This window comes from Equus caballus, chromosome 21 (genome assembly GCF_041296265.1).
Source record: "Equus caballus isolate H_3958 breed thoroughbred chromosome 21, TB-T2T, whole genome shotgun sequence".
Lineage (NCBI taxonomy): Eukaryota > Metazoa > Chordata > Mammalia > Perissodactyla > Equidae > Equus > Equus caballus.
In genome coordinates, this window is record NC_091704.1 from 11,618,089 (window position 1) to 11,633,646 (window position 15,558).

The 15,558-nt window shown below is 42.3% G+C and overlaps 1 long non-coding RNA gene across 1 annotated transcript in view; it reads left to right on the top strand.

The window, feature by feature from the left end:
* LOC138919738 (uncharacterized) overlaps window positions 1-15,558 on the top strand; it is a 56,930-nt gene that overhangs the window by 12,644 nt on the left and 28,728 nt on the right. Inside the window, exons 7-8 of the long non-coding RNA XR_011430196.1 lie at window positions 4,092-10,568; window positions 10,665-12,631. This is a non-coding gene — a long non-coding RNA (uncharacterized lncRNA). The remainder of the gene's footprint in view (window positions 1-4,091; window positions 10,569-10,664; window positions 12,632-15,558) is intronic.

Genomic DNA, 15,558 nt, shown 5'->3' on the forward strand with positions numbered 1-15,558 from the left:
AGGGGGAAGTGGTGTACCCACAACGTGACTAACAAAAATGTACAACTGAAATCTCACAAGGTTGTAATCTATCATAACATTAATAAAAAAAAATTAGTTCATCCTAATTACGCAAAAATGATAAATTCAAATAAGCAAGGTAATTCAATTCTGAATTAAAAATTTTTTCAATCACTTGACATCTCAAATCAAAGCAAATGGGTAATGTTACCAATTATATCAATTCGACTCTATATTTCAATACATAAACATATGATGAACAATTAAAATTCTTATGTGATATGCATTTAACTTGTTAACATTTATGCTACAGTAGGGAACCACACTCGAGAAACAGGGCCATGTCCTTGAAAACCAAAGAAGGTTATCACAAAAGAGTCTTTGTAAGAATCCAGCAACAGGATGAGTCCCCAAAATCTATTAAATAAACTATCCCACAGGAAAAGTGAGGCAGATCACACTAGTAAAGGCAACACTATGGAAGCTTATGCAATAGTTATCAAGGGAAACATTTGATACATAATAAAAATATTTAGTTTTAGGAAGCAGTATGATAGGCTCTGATATGGTTGCACTTATGAGTACAGGACTTTCATAGGAAGGAAAGAAATGGAAATTCACTGAATGTTTGTGTTTTGTCATGCATCACTAAATACCTTCGATTACATTATAGCATTGGAAACTAGGAAGCAGAAATGTGAAATAACTTGTTGTAGGCCACACAGTAATAAATGACAGAACTAGGACTTAAACTCCATCTTCTAATTACACATCCATTATTCTTGTCACATCAATACCACTTTATCCTGAACTAGTACTCAAAATATGATAGTGCTTAAAATATTTGCTTAAGCATTTCTTAGGATTTCTGATCAAGGTCAATTCAAATTCCAATTTCAAGGCTAATGAATAAGAAAGTGACCTTTAAAAGGAAAAAAATACGTAAAAAATATACATGCATTCCGGGTGGCATCATGAATCTTCAAACTTTCGATATTCTTTGTGTCTCGTGTAAGGATGAAAAAAGTTATCTATTGCTGTATAACAAACCACAACAAAGTAGAGTAGCTTGAAACAGTAACTTATTCTTGTCTCTTATTGTTCTGTGGATTGGCTGGGATTCGCTGGGCAGTTCTTGCTTGGGGTCTCCTAGGAAGTACAGTCAGATGTCAGCTTGGGCTGAAATCCTCTTTGCCTCTATTGTGCTGGATGTCAAGATGGTTCATTTCTGTGTTTGCTGAGGATGCTGGCTGTTATCTTATTCGGGGCTGCCAACTGGAGGGCCTGCATGTGGCCTCTTCATGTGACTTGGGCATCTCTCAAAGTGGTGGCTGGGTTCCAAAAGAAAGCATCCCAAGAGGATATATTCCAAAAGACCAGGCTTCTTACAGCCTAGCCTCAGAAGTCCCAGAAAGTCACCTCCACAGCATCCTATTGGTTGAGCCAGTCACTGAGGCCTAGGGGGAGGGATGTAGACTCCATCTTTTGATATGAGAAGCAGCAGGCAATAAGGGAGGGAGGGAGACTGCCCATCTCACCTTAGTCTTTAGCCTCCCATCTGGCATCTCTACTTTACCCAACTGAGTTAGAAGGGGAAATAGATGATACAACTACAATAACACAAATTATTGTGTGGTGTTTTCTCTATCTCTTTGGCACTCTCTCTTTCTCTGGAAACACAGCACTTCTTGAATGAATGGATAAATGAGTCTCTCCCTTTTCCTCTCTACTCCTTTTTTGCCTCCTCACCTTTCTTTTCTTCTTTTTAACTGCAGATGAAAGGTTAAAAAAAAATGTGTTAAGCAGCAACATACTCTAATTAGTAAATCTTATAGTTAGTTTCTACTCAGATCTCCCATTTCATGTCTACCTGCCCGATTCAGTCATCGTCCTATCAGGGAAGGTGATAAGAATGCAAGCAAAGGAGAGAAGAGAGGGAAAAATGGGAAAGCAAAAGTAGATTATCGAGGGAAGAAGGAAAATATAAATGGGAAGGGAAATAAATCAGGAGCACTGAACACCGTTAAGCCCAAATGGCTGAAAAGACAAAGGGAAAGAAGCAAATTTTTCCCTTATGATGCTGCATCCATCCTTCCTTCCTTTCCAATCCATGGCCGCCATCGCCAGCCTAGTCTAACCTTATTTCTTAATGCCTGAATTTTTGCTATATCATCTTACCTAATCTCCCTGCCTAGTTTTTACCCCTTAGAAATCATCAAAAATGGGGCCAGCCCGGTGGTGTAGTGGTTAAGTTTGTGTGCTCCTCTTTGGCGGCCTGGGGTTTGTAGGTTCCCATTCTGGCACAGACCTATACACTGCTGATCAGGCCATGCTGTGGCAGGCGAGCCACGGATGAAATGGAGGAAGATGGGCACGGATGTTAGCTCAGGGCCAATCTTCCTCCAAGAAAAGAGAAAGAAATAAAATAAAATAGATCATCAAAAACACTCCTTTCCTCATGGTGCTCTCAATTACAAAAAAAGAAAAGAGAACACTAAATGACTTCTGAAGGATTAAGTCCAATATAAACGTTTTAAGAATTTTCATAATCTGACCTAACTTTCCTTGCCACTCTTGTTTCTCAAGTCTCCCATATGTGAAACTCTTTACTCAGCCAGAGCACTCTACTCAATGTATCCAAATACACAGAAAAATGAGACTAGATCTCACTATTACATCATGAAAAATACAAAACCTGAATCAAGGAAAATAACAGACAACAAAAATATTACATTACAGAAAGCAGTGTGGTGACATTATAAGCTTCTAATTATAGCGCTTATGGTCCAGCTCACTTCTCATGAATACAGCCTTCTCCTTTTGTCTTCTGTCCTTTGCTCTAAGGATCCTATCACCAGGAGCATTCCCCGCCGCTCTCTGCCTTCCTAAATCCTGTCTCATCAGGACCCACAACATTAACTGACTAATTTGGAAGACGTGTGATTAACAGAATCATTCTGGACCTGAAGTCCCTTGTTAACACTACAGCATCAGATTTGATTCTCGATGGACACCAAGTCACTCAAATTCCATCTCAGTTTTTACTCTGTAGATTTGTTCAGTATACAGTTGATTAAAAGACCATTCACCCCAGTTTGGTAGATAATTCAACCAGCCTCCAATCCAAAGTTTGTACAACTTTGATTTGTAGTAATTACAAACAGTAATTACAGAAACAGTTAAAACATTCATTGCTAATATTGTAACTCTTTGGGAACCTGATATAAATGCAGTTTTAAAAAAACAGGATACTTGAAGATAGTAACGTACACCGTGATTAACAAGATTTTGTGGTGAGAGTAGTTTATTGTCAGGTATAATTAAAGCTGTAGATGCTATTCTGAAAGTACAGACTTTAGGGGGCAAGGGAAGAGAGTTTTTGAAGCAAAGTACAAATTAGGAATAATTACAGTGATGGTTATGGAATGTCAACATCCATTTCATCATGATGAGCTCAGTCTCCTTCAAAATTCACTTGAGTCCGGGAAAGCATTAGTGTAAGACAAAAGGCAGCTTTGGGAAAAATACCTTTGAAGTATTAAGGAGTAGAGTGATTGGCAGTCAGCAAACATAAAAATGGACGAAAGAGTAAATGTCTTGATCACCTACGGAAAGTGTACACTTGAAGTATCTTATTAAAAAACCAGTTTTCTTTTTCATGTCCAATGTTGAATGCACCTGCAATTGTTGTTTTTTAATCTATTTTGATCCCCAAACTGGATATAACTAAATGTTTTATGGGAGTCTATAAAGGTGATGAAATTATAAAGAAAAGTAAGTGAGAGATTATCAGACAGGAGAGTGGAGGCTTCTGGGGTGATATCAACATTGTATGATTTGACATGAGTGGTGGGTCTGTGGGTGCTCACTTCATTCTCCTTGTTTATGGTTTATGCGTGTTGCTGTTTACAAAGCAGTTATGTAGAAAATCCGCTGACACTACTACCTTCGACAGTTCATTAGCCCAAGGGTGTCTGTTATGCTTTAACCAGGGCTTTGCTCATGTTCCCTTTTGCCCACATGAAGCCAGTTGTGCATTAAGAGATGACACAAACATCTCTTGAAACAAGAGATTTCTTCTTGTTTTCTAGAAGAAGTAGCGAAGCTGGTCTAGCGCTTGGTGATGTTTCCAAACAGTCCTTTTGTGAATGGCCGTGAGAAGATGTCCTTCTTCAGCCAAGGATGAAGTCTTATACTTTGTATTATTTAAAGTACCTGATGCCATGCTACACAACTAGTGAGTGTGCATCCATCCATCTGACAGATATTTATTGACTCACCTACCAGCTGACTGCCTGGGAAGCCAGAGCAGTTTGCCAACTAATATGGTTAATTGGGATTTGATAAGTGCTATAAAGACACCAGAGATTCAGCAGTTTCTCCCAGCTATGGAACTTATTTTGGCTAATGGATATCACTCCCACTCCCATTTCAATCTTACAAAGGGATGCTAGAAGAGGATTGAGCAGTCAGAAGGTGGAAACTTAATAAAAATTGAAAGTCAGAGACGGGAGGGAATGAAAGCAGCAGAGGAAGAAGGAGGCAGAGACTGGACGGCCAGCAAGGCCTCAGTGCCCTGCACAGTTTAAGCTGAGCCAGGTATTCTTCCTGTTTCCTTGCTTGATCTTTGCTTGATCCTCCCTCTTGCCGACGCCCTCACCTGGAGGAGTCAAGCCCAGCACAGATGCCACTGAGACAGGTCAAAGCCAGGGAAAGGTCCTGGGATCAAAACTTGGCTAAGTATGATCCAAACTTCCAAGCAGTCAGAAGTAGAAAGAGCCAGAAGATAAACCTAACCCATTTTTGAAGGGGTGCCAAAGGTGAAAAGCAGGAAAACCAAAATTACTCATCAAGTCTAAAGGGGGAGCACAGAGCCAGAAGCTGAGAGGAGAAGAGGAGTCAAGCGAGTCAGTGCCAGGTAAAAACAGAAATAGAGAGTTGAAAAAAAAAAACAAAAACAAAGCAAAGCGAAATGAAGGGTCCAAGACAATAATTGGGAGCATTCCTTGGGGTTTGATAATGGATTTTATGGGTTAGCTTAAGTTAAAAGCAAAAGATGTGAGCAGATACCTTCCTTCCTTCTGACATTATCTCCCACCTTATCAACAGTCCATTGTTACCAAGGCATTAACAACACTTACCAAACAAAGTCTAGAAGCCCTTTGGGCAGTCTTGCTAAGAACCATCTTAGTCTAGACTGATTTGGCCTTGAGGATGACCACATCTCCTCAGGACAGTTCTCCCTGGAGTCCTCCATTGGCTATTTTGTGAAATGACGCACTTAGACAAATGGTCTACCTAAATGAATGGTTCAGGTCTGAGCAGCATGAGACACTGGCAGATAGGAATGCCTCCCTTAGCAGCAGGAAATTCAGCACTTACCATGTCCCATGCGGCATGCTCTCCCAGAATACTTTTAATATGATATCCCAGTGTATTTAACATTTTAAAATTACTCCATTTGGTTAAAATCAATTAGATTTTTTTGAGGATCTTGGTCTTTCTCCAGCCCAGTTTAAACCATAATTTCCTGAAGACTAGGATTATCTCGCCATGTTCTTTTTCACGTCCCCGTCGTTTCTAGTCAAGCCTCAAAACGTGAAGTCTGCAGTGTGGGTTCATAGCACCTCAGAGATCATCTCGATTCTCCCCATCCCACAGTGGGAAATTGACCTCAGTCAACGTGGAGTAGAGTGTTTAGTATCAGCCTTAAAATAAGTGTTTTCTTTTTTATTGTCTTTTCTTCCTGTCTGCTTTTCAGAGTAGAAGCAACAGTAATTTAAACTTTTCTACTATGTGACCTACACTCCACAGGTACCTTATAATAGCTGAGCCAGGGCTTAACAAAGGAATTGGGTGTGTGTGGTATTTGTGTGAGCATGTGCTTGTGTGTGTGTGTGTGTGTCACAATCTGATTGCCGATGTGGGATGGGAGATGGGAAAGAATGTTTAGGCACTTGTGTATTTATATCAAAGAGATGGTAGGACCCACAAAAAAGAATTCATTTTTTGTGATGTTAATGTTATATTTTGGGGGGAGGTTTTGGGGGAGGAAGATTTGCTTCTAAGGGGTGGACTCATATCTCTGTGTGGGGAGGCTCACTTATAACGACAACTGAAGTCTCTCCTGGCGTTGGCATATTTCATTCTCGTAGGGAGAAATGCAATGCTCATCCCTCCTCCCTCACACCCCCCACCACTTCCTTGGTGCCCTTCCAAGGTAGGGCCCTTGGTGCTGGCTGCTCATTCCTCCCCCAGGGGTGGCTTTCCAAGGCCAAGAGGGCCAGAGAGGGCTGCGGCCAGAGATGCTTCTGTTCTGGCTCCTTCTCACTCCCCTTCCTGTCTGCTGGGCCTTTTGGTGGCAGCACCTAGTCCTGACGGGGTTAGAGTACCACCCTGGAGCGGATGGTGTGTGCACCAGCAAGCATCCAGTCAATTCATGAGTTATCCTCTGCGTGAGCTGGGCTGTGATGTGCCGTTATCTTCCTGCTCCCATTGTACACTTCACACACCAGCTTTCTCTCCAGACAGTTGTTTGATCACTAACTACTTCGAATATCATGACCATAGGCTCATTTATTTTTTTCTGTTTTAAAGGATGGTGCTGGTGTGCACAGGGAGCAGCCACGTCAATTTACACATTTGCCAAGGTATCCGATTGTGAGCTGCCTATCAAGGTGCTGACTTTAATAAAAGCTTATTACCATGAGCATTATTTAGCATTTATGTGGCTCCTCACAATTGTTTACCCATTATTTCTCAGCGCTCCCCTGTCCAGGTGATCAGTGTTAGCAACCCGCATTGTAGAGGCAATAAATCCGGGGTCCTGGAGAGGTTTTAGTAATATCCCTAAAAGGACACAAAGTGAATAACCACAGAACAGTGACTTTCCTGGAACCCCTTGAAACTGGCGTGGACCCCTCTCCCTCTAGCATACTTGGCGAGTTCACTCATTCCATCATCTGGTTTGCAGACCTGCACAGGGTGGGCTCTTCTCACAGATTGCAGCTCCGATACCCTGAGGCCTTCCCTGGCAACCTTATCTACAACAGCATCCCTTCCCCAAGGCTCTATCACATTCCTGTGTTTATGGACTCCACAGAGCTTAGTGCCACCTGAAGTTATCTCGTTTATGTGAAGTTGTGTGTCTTTGTGTTTGTTGTCTGTCTGCACCATTCAGGAAGGTCATCACTATGAAAATAGCAGTCTTGCCTGGGTTGTTCATGCTGTGTCCATCCTCTTTGTTGAAAGCACCTGTCATTACAGTAGGCACTCAGTAATGCTTGTTGAGAGAATGACAAAGACAGACCCTGTAAATACTGTTACTCACACGTCATTTTCTTTGCCTTTTTATCTCTTTCTGGATTTTCTGGCCATAGTCACACATACAGTCAGTTATTCTCAATTACGCTGGAGCTAATGATCCAGGCTGTGGATGGCCCAGGTCCTTGGCTTCCTTCCCTCTCTGGCTTCCTCTCCTCTGGAGATTCCTCCAGATCTTTCGGTCTTTTCTGGCCTTAGTTGAGAGGGGTCGAGAGGAGAGTAGGGCAATGAAAGTCCTATTAGACAATTTTGCAAGTTCTAATAGCTTTTGACAGGTACAAAGTTGAAATTATTGATCTGAAGATTTATTTTTTACCTTATTTGTGGATTTAAAAAAATGCATCTGTTTTATATATGCAGTACAGTGAAAAGTGCTTTGAAGAAGTTAAAAACACTGGATAAATGTAAGAGAGAATTATGTATGTATGTAGTCCCATTAACCTTGGTAATTGAGACTTGGTTGTAGATTTAAAATATAATTAGTTTTGATAGAACAGTAGCTCACACTTTTCTAATGGGTAGAGCCAGACGAGGCTTAGAAAACGTACCTTTGGTAGATTTTATTTTTGAGCCATCAAATCAAGACAAAGCTTACAATTCCTTCAGAGGCTAAAAGGGTGGCAGTAGTCGTGATTTCTCATCAACAAGTAAGAATAGGCAAATGGTCTTAAACGATTGAGTTTTCTTGCTTCAAATTTCAGGACAATGAGAATACAGTTTCCTCTGAAAAAATCTTAGGCTGATCTTGAAAGAAAGACCCCCTGGATCATCTAAAAATAAAGTTTTCTATTTAAAGGTTGGTTTTAATGTTCATTATAGCCCTATGTGCTACCAGAAAATGGTTTGCCTTTTTGTTTTAAACATAAGGAATCAATGTAACGCCTTATACCTGATAACCTGTGCTGTTGTATTTGGTCCTCCCTACAACTCTGTCCATAGATATTATTGTTGCCACTTTATAGATGAAAAAACGGAAGCAAAACCATTAAGTGCCTTCCCCAAGGTCTTAAAAGAAGTCACCAAGAAGGTGGTGTGGCTCAAGTCTCCTGACTCCAGTGTACTATTTCCCACAATAATGTTGGAAAACCACATTGGAACGGGAAGACTCATTCCAAGTACTGCTGTCACACCAGCAAGCTTCAAAGGTCAGGCAGATATTTTACTTTACGGTTAAATTGGCCACGTTTGCTCAGTGTGTGCTATATCCCAGGCCCTGTGCTTTGCCCTGGGAGGATTCTGGGAAAGTAAAAGACGGATTAGACTTTTCTGGCTCTTACAAGCTGGTGGGAATGGGAGACACATACATACAAACGTGGAAGGGCAAGGGGGACAGTGCACTAAGAGAGATACACAGCTCTGTGGGAGCAGGGGAGGAGCAGTCTCTGAACACGTTCCAGGAAAGGAGTCACCTTCCATGCCAAGATGAACTTTGCATGAATAAAGATTTAAGTGAGGAAAGATTGAGAAGAGTGAAGAGGGGAATGGGGTGTCGACCAAATTTCATCCACCTGCAATTTTACTTACTCAAATTTTATCTACCACGGCAAGAAGTTAGTGTCTAATATTTTAAAATTACTTTTAAATACAAGTATTTGCGTATTAGTTATATAAATAGAGGTAAACACCAGAACAACTGTGATAGAAACGGCTCAAGTGGTTTCCATGGGGAATGGAACTGGGGGGATAGGAAGGATTGGGGTTGTGAGGTGGGGGAGGGCCTGCCGTGGTTCTTTATAAAGCCTTCAGTACTATTTGGTTTTAAAGGCACAGGTATGGATTCCTTAGATAAATATTAATTTTTAAGTGAGCCTTAAAGAATGAGTAAGGTTTCTCCAAGGAGAGGGAGGAGGTGGGTATTTATAGCAGAGGACCCAACATTAACAGAGAGAGGCGGCAGGAGAGCAGAGGGAAGAGCAGGTGACCCATTAGGATGACTGTGGAACACACCTCCCTGCGTGGGGACACCTGAGCTGGTGCTTGATTGCAGAAGGCCTTGGATAGAAGGGCGCGCACAGACACACACACACACACACACACACACACACTCATGTGGTTGTCGGCAGGAAAGCAATAAAGGGTATTGGGCAAAGGGGTGATATGCTCAGAACTGAGCTTTACGTACAGCAGTGGTTCTCACCTTGGAGATTACCTTGCTTGTTAAAATTGCTGGGCCCCACATCAAAGTTTCTTCTTGAGTAGGTCCAGAGTGAGGCCCGAGAATCTGCATTTCTAATAAGTTCCCAGGCAATGCTAATGCTGCTGGTCTGGGAACCACAATTTGAGAAGCAATAATAGAGTAATCTGGCAACAAGGAGAAGTCGAGACTAGAGTGGTGGGAGAATGAAGGTCAAGGGACTGTTCCACTAGGACAGAGCAGAAGGAATGGGGCCCTGATGGTTAGTGACGGTGAGAAAGTCCAGAACAGCAATCAAGAAAACAGACTGACGGCTTCAAAGGATAGAGGACCATTGGGCCATGTTCTGGGTCACACCAAATCACAAATCACTGTTAAATCTCCAGTGCTTGGGCCAAGTATGCCAAGAAGCACCTGAAATTCATTTTTAAAGCAGCAATCCTGTCTAGAAATTAAGCTGTGAGTTTTGCCTTACTTTCCCTTTCTTCCCCATCTCTAACCTCATTCTAGTGCAATTTAGGTTACAAAAGCATCTTCCAGGGAGAGCATTCATATCTGCACGTGGTCAGAAAGTGTATCTGTCTGTATATATAAAATCGTATTAAAGCTGGTTTCCTTATTATTTCATTTTAGAACATCCCTGTAGCTAAATGGTGTTCAAAGTAAACATGGAGAACAGAAAGCATCCATCTCTACCTAGTGGGGCAAAAAATGACTGAATTCCCATACCATATAAATACCCCATGAAAACACAGAGGAATCCTTGATCCACCCAACATTCACTGAGTATCTGCCTTGTGGCAAGCACTGCGGATGTGCTTGGATACAAAGATAAATAAAACGTGGGCTCCACTCCCAGCAGTTCAACATCTTGCCGTCTTTGTCCCATGCTCTTAAATCTTGCTAAGGCTTGGGTTTTGTTTGTAATAGAAATTCTAAAGCAGGGACAGAAGAAGTTATCTTTTCTAAATTGCCCACCTCTGTTGTCTAATTATTCCACTGAGGAAAACACTTGGTCCTGGATTACTTCGCTGAGCTCAGATATGTTTTGCTGACACACAGAGTCTGGGCAGCATCCAGCCCCCCGTTTACTCCCTGGTCTTTAAGTCTAGTAAGTATTTTATCATTTACACCTTTCGATGTCCAAAGAGAGTGCCGCTCGGGGTTTAACACATGTAATTTCCTTTACTACCTCCCCAAATAACAGGGTCATTTCAGGACCAGGACAGTTTGGCACTGGGACGTGTTTCCCAGAAGTACTAATAGTTCGAGAGAGGAGCAAGTGTCTTCACATCTGCAGGTCTGGGTGCCGAACTTTCTACTGTCGGTGAGAATCATGTCCCAGTGAAAATGTAGAAGTGAACCAACCCTCAAAGGGATAAGGTGACAGGGAGTGGTGTTTACTTGAGTCAGAGAGTAACTGAAAATGACTTCTGCAGCTGGAATAAAACAAAGGGTTGAAGGTCAACTTCCTCTTTGATTTTGGCTAGTCAGCAGTTCAAGCAGCCTTTTCAAATGTTTCGTGTCTGCTGACTTGTCCAACTCTATAAAAGACCCCACATCTTGCACCAACCTGTACCTCTTGGGCACTGGAGCGAAACAAAAGGAAAAATGTTCCGTCTTATTAGAATTAATGAAGTCATGCCACTCACATCCGTCCACGTTACTCCACTTTGGTCACCACCATTGTGGTCCATGCTGACATCATTTCTCTCGTAGATTACTGCAGTGGCCTTCTCACTGGTCTCTCACATCCTGTTTACCCCATCCAAAGCATTCTTCACATTAAATCACTGTAATTCATTAATTCACAGTATTAATTCACAGAAATCTTTTGGAAACTCAAATAATACAACTAAAATCTGAATACCCTACACATATAAAGAAATCCTAACTTAAAAATTTCCCCTGGCTCCCCATTGCTCCAAAGACTTAACTAGTTCATTTGGCCCAGAGAACTCTGCTTAATCGGTGCCTCCCACGCTTTTCCCTCTTCTTGCTGCATCACGTTCCTCCCTCCTCACTCTCCCTGCTCTCATCACCCAGATTCCTCTGCCTGGAACACTTCTCCCTCCCTGCTTTGCCAAGTTGTCTCCTACTCACCTTTTACCTCTTAAGCCTTATCAGCTCCTGAGGGGTGGGTGAGGAAGACCCTCTTCTCCTTGGTTAGGCCAAATCCCCATGTTTTAAACTCCCTTGGCATCGACAACCAGCTCATGAACCCTTCATAGAATGTAACATGGGACATTTACACAATCTCGTATGATTAATTTCTGCCTGATCTCCCCTCTAGACTGTAAGATCCATGAAGGCAGAGACTCTACCTTTTTGCTTACCATTGTATTCCAGAGCCTGGCATAGTGTCTGGCACATGTTAGGTACTAAATAAATTCATTCTGAAGGAAGGAAGAATGAATGAGTGGTAAATTGATACTTCTAAAATAATAAAGAGGAGGCCTAGCATTTTAAATGAGTGATAATAATGGGTAGCACATATTAAACTTCTAGTGTTAGGTAAACACTGTTCAAAACTCTTTACTCATTCATTCCAGTTCCGAGGACCAACCCTATCAGTACACGTCAGTATCTGCACATAATAGATGAGATCTGAGACTCAGGCTACTTGTGCAAGGCCAGGCAGCCAGTGTAAGGTGAAGCCTTAACAGTTGTCAATGTTGTTACTCTATTTATTACTATTCTCACCTTGGTGGAGTTCCTAAGAGTGCCATCGTCAAAGGGGGTGGTGTTGGGCAGGCACAGCCCGCCCCCAGGCCTCTGAGCGCCTTCTCAGGCTGGGCCTGGAGTGAGAGTTTGGGGGCCCAGGGGCTGTGAGGGCCTGCCCACCGTAATGGAAATGGCAGATGGAGGAAAGGATCCTTCAGGCTGGGCAGTGGGGAAGGTCACTCAGGCATCCAGAAACCTTCCTCAGAACCTGTCTTTGAATTAAATCTCAACTCATATCTTCCAGAAGCCTGAGGTGAGATGTCTGGCCGTGTTGCTAGTGCCGTCGCCCTCAAGAAGCCAAACAGGCTCTCAGAGTCTCTCAGGCCCTGCCCCTGGACGTGGCCCCGCCCCAGAGCATGCTGGGCAGGACCTCCCCATAGATCCCTCCCATTGCCAATGTATTCCTCCAGAGGATTCTGAGCTCTGCTTGGTGTTTCCAGCTGTGATGAGGTAAATGTAGTCTTGGTCCTCTGGAAAAGTAGATAATTAAGGCAGATAGTCCACACATGTGAAAGTGTTGTGACTTGGAAAGGGTGGGCAGATCCCAGGTTGGGAGGATTAAGGAAAGCATTGAGGGAAACCTTTCAGTATGGTGGGAAGGAAGGAGGAAAGAAGAGATGGAGGATCTCATTTTGGTTTTGGTTTTGTTTTGTTTTGAAGTTTTTATGAAGAAAAGTTCCCATCTGATGACTTCTCTGTTTCCCTCTGGTGGTCCAGCACATATGATCAATGAGCGAGGAGTGTGGACAAGGTGTAGGAAAGTGGAATTGTTTTGAGAACTTAGGCAAGCGAGTTGACTGAGAAAACAATCACAGAAGCTCCCCCGAGACAGGGCCTCTGTTTGTTGCCTCCACTGGGTGTCCCAAGTGCTTGGAAGAGCGTCTGGCACATGGTAACACAGGAGGAATGACTGGATTCTGAGGCAGTGGTGGAGCTGAGCAACAGATGTAGAACAGAAGTTTATGGGGCACAAACACACTTGTGTGATTTTATCCAAGAGGAAGCAGGCCCTTATTTGAAGGCAGTTCTAAAACAGGCAGAGTTGGATTTTGCTAGACAGGACGAATGAAAGAAGGGGGTAGGCTGTTTAGAGCAGAGCAGTATATTTAGGTTTAGGATTAAGTGATGCCCCATGAAGTTTTCCTTGGAGAGGGAGGAAATGAAGACAAAGGTTGTCAGGTAAGCAGGGGAAAGTATGGAGTGGCTTGTAGTTCCTGAATAGGTTGAGGCATTAGCATGCTGAGGGCAGAAGCTGAGAGGATAAAGGGAGGAATGTCAGACTGTATTTTTTCAGAACACACAAGTGTTGCTGGTGATAAGTTCTAGGATATGGCCATAACTGAACTGGAATGAAGGTAAAGGACTCTAAGATGAGAAGGAGCAGACAGTGAGAGATCAGATCATTGGATGGTCTATCTGCATGGATGTTGGGGCCTCTGATTGATTCCTTCCCCTTTGAGTTCCTTTCCTGTCCACAGAATTGGCATTTCCTCTAACTCTAACCTTCAGTCCATGGCATGACTCTGGACAAGAAGGCAGAAATGGGGTGGTGAGAGAGAGGGTTGAAGTAGACATCCGTTTTGTTTTTGTTTTTATTTTGACACTCAGCATTCACTCACCTTCTAAAAATAGTCCTTCTTTTGCCCTCTGGGGATCTAACCCCGTTGTCAGTTTCAGTCCATGTGAAGTGGAGTTGTTTACCACTAACGCTCTTACTTTAAAGGAGGGCATTGAAGTCAGGCTTGGCCAAAAAGATTGGTCCATGCTTTTGGCAACAGTGATTGGTCAGGGATGGGCATGTGACCCAACAGGAGACAATAAGGCACAGTGGGACTTTTGAAGGGACTAGTGGGAGAAACAACCCATTTTTAGCTGCGCTTTTTTTTTTTTTTTTATTTTTTATTAATGTTATGATAGATTACAACCTTGTGAGATTTCAGTTGTACATTTTTGTTAGTCATGTTGTGGGTACACCACTTCCCCCTCCGTACCCTCCCCCCACCCCCCCTTTTCCCTGGTAACCACCGATCAGATCTCCTTATCAATATGCTAATTTCCACCTATGAGTGGAGTCATATAGAGTTCGTCTTTCTCTGACTGACTTATTTCGCTTAACATAATGCCCTCGAGGTCCATCCACATTGTTGTGAATGGGCCAATTTCGTCTTTTTTTATGGCTGAGTAGTATTCCATTGTGTATATATACCACATCTTCTTTATCCAATCATCAGTTTCTGGGCATGTAGGCTGGTTCCACGTCTTGGCTATTGTAAATAATGCTGCGATGAACATAGGGGTGCAACGGACTCTTGAGATATCTGATATCAGGTTCTTAGGATAGATACCCAGTAATGGGATGGCTGGGTCATAGGGTATTTCTATTTTTAACTTTTTGAGAAATCTCCATACTGTTTTCCATAGTGGCTGTACCAGTTTGCATTCCCACCAACAGTGTATGAGGGTTCCTCTTTCTCCACAACCTCTCCAACATTTGTCGTTCTTGGTTTTGGATGTTTTTGCCAATCTAACGGGGGTAAGGTGATATCTTAGTGTAGTTTTGATTTGCATTTCCCTGATGATTAGCGATGATGAACATCTTTTCATGTGTCTATTGGCCATATTCATATCTTCTTTTGAGAAATGTCTGTTCATGTCCTCTGCCCATTTTTTGATCGGGTTGTTTGTTTTTTTGTTGTTAAGCAGTGTGAGTTCTTTGTATATTATGGAGATTAACCCTTTGTCGGATAAGTGGCTTGTAAATATTTTTTCCCAATTAGTGAGCTGTTTTTTTGTTTCAATCCTGTTTTCCCTTGCCTTGAAGAAGCTCTTTAGTCTGATGAAGTCCCATTTGTTTATTCTTTCTATTGTTTCCCTCAACTGAGGAGTTACAGTGTCCGAAAAGATTCTTTTGAAACTGATGTCAAAGAGTGTACTGCCTATATTCTCTTCCAAAAGACTTATTGTCTCAGGCCTAATCTTTAGGTCTTTGATCCATTTTGAGTTTATTTTGGTGTGTGGTGAAAAAGAATGGTCAATTTTCAATCTTTTGCATGTGGCTGTCCAGTTTTCCCAGCACCATTTGTTGAAGAGACTTTCTTTTCTCCATTGTAGGCCCTCTGCTCCTTTGTCGAAGATTAGCTGTCCATAGATGTGTGGTTTTATCTCTGGGCTTTCAATTCTGTTCCATTGATCTGTGGACCTGTTTTTGTACCAGTACCATGCTGTTTTGATCACTGTAGCTTTGTAGTATGTTTTGAAATCGGGGATTGTGATTCCGCCGGCTTTGTTTTTCTTGCTCAGGATTGCTTTAGCAATTCGCGGTCTTTTGTTGCCCCATATGAATTTTAGGATTGTTTGTTCAATTTCTGTGAAGAATG